This window comes from Octopus sinensis, linkage group LG28 (assembly GCF_006345805.1).
Source record: "Octopus sinensis linkage group LG28, ASM634580v1, whole genome shotgun sequence".
In the NCBI taxonomy this organism is placed as follows: domain Eukaryota; kingdom Metazoa; phylum Mollusca; class Cephalopoda; order Octopoda; family Octopodidae; genus Octopus; species Octopus sinensis.
This window is the reverse complement of record NC_043024.1, coordinates 2718525-2720247: the sequence shown is the minus strand read 5'-3', so window position 1 is coordinate 2720247 and position 1723 is coordinate 2718525.

Sequence of the window (1723 nt, the reverse complement as noted above, 5' to 3'; positions counted from 1 at the left end):
TTACGTTCTGAGTTCAAATTCGCCGAGGTCGACTTTGCCTTTCACCATTCAGGGTCGATTAAATAAGTACCCAGTTATACGCTGGGGTCGCGATATAATCGACTTAATCCATTTTTGCTGTCCTTGTTTGTCCCCTCTGTGTTTAGCCCCTTGTGGGTAATAAAGAAACCGGTATTTTGTCTTCTTTATGTTCTGAGTTTCAAATCCGCCGAGGTCGACTTTGCCCTTCATCCATTCAGGGTCGATAAATTAAGTACCAGTGTGTACTGGGATTGATTTTCGAGCGACCACCCCCTATCCCCAAATTTCGGGCCTTGTGCCTAGAGTAGAAAATAATATTTTCATTGCTCTTCATCGTTGCTGTCAGACCTTTCTTAATAGTTATTACAGATTCTAATATTTGCCATTAAAAATAAGTCAAGATTAATTTATATTTTGGGTCTTGTTTCATACAACCATATGAAGGTGCATGGCTCAGTGGTGAGGGTGATCAACTGTCAGTTGTAGGGCTGTGAGTTCAATTCCCAGCAGTGTGTTGTGTCCTTAATTAAGACATGTTATTTCATGTTGCCCCAGGCCTCTCGTTTGGCAAAAATGAGTTGTACTGGTAATTCAAAGGGGGCCAACCTTATCACATTCTGTGTCACGCTGAATCTCTCTGGGAACTATGCTAAGGGTACACGTGTCTGTGAAGTGCTCAGCCACTTGCACATAAATTTCACAAGCATAAATTTCATAGTTGCAGGAGTGGCTGTGTGGTAAGTAGCTTGCTTACCAACCACATGGTTCCGGGTTCAGTCCCACTGTGTGGCATCTTGGGCAAGTGTCTTCTGCTATAGCCTCGGGCCGACCAAAGCCTTGTGAGTGGATTTGGTAGACGGAAACTGAAAGAAGCCCGTCATATATATATATATATAAATGCAGGAGTGGCTTTGTGGTAAATAGTTGCTTACCAACCACATGGTTCCGGGTTCAGTCCCACTGCGTGGCACCTTGGGCAAGTGTCTTCTACTATAGCCTCGGGTCAACCAAAGCCTTGTGAGTGGATTTGGTGGACGGAAACTGAAAGAAGCCTGTCGTATATATATATTTAGTTGCAGGAGTGGCTTTGTGGTAAGTAGCTTGCTTACCAACCACATGGTTCCGGGTTCAGTCCCACTGCGTGGCACCTTGGGCAAGTGTCTTCTACTATAGCCTCGGGTCAACCAAAGCCTTGTGAGTAGATTTGGTGGACGGAAACTGAAAGAAGCCCGTCGTATATATATGTTTATATATGTGTGTGTTTGTGTGTCTGTGTTTGTCCCCTCAAAATCGCTTGACAACCGATGCTAGTGTGTTTGCATCCCCGTAACTTAGTAGTTCGGCAAAAAGGGACTGTTAGAATAAGTACTAGGCTTACAAAGAATAAGTCCTGGGGTCGATTTGCTCGACTAAAAGCGGTGCTCCAGCATGGCCGCAGTCAAATGACTGAAAAAAAGTAAAAGAGTAAAGAGAAAAGCAGGCTGTTCTGTTGATCCTATGAACTGGAACCCCTATTTTCTTAACCGTCACATTTATACAAACATATCGATCAGGTTGTAATATCTTTTATTTACTAAAGCAGTTCAAAAAGTAAGCTGTAAATATTTACTGGTTTCTTTGGCAGAATTAAGAGAAGATTAAAACTGGATTTTCAATATAACCTCTTCTTTTATGATTTCGTAACTTTATAAACATGCCATTG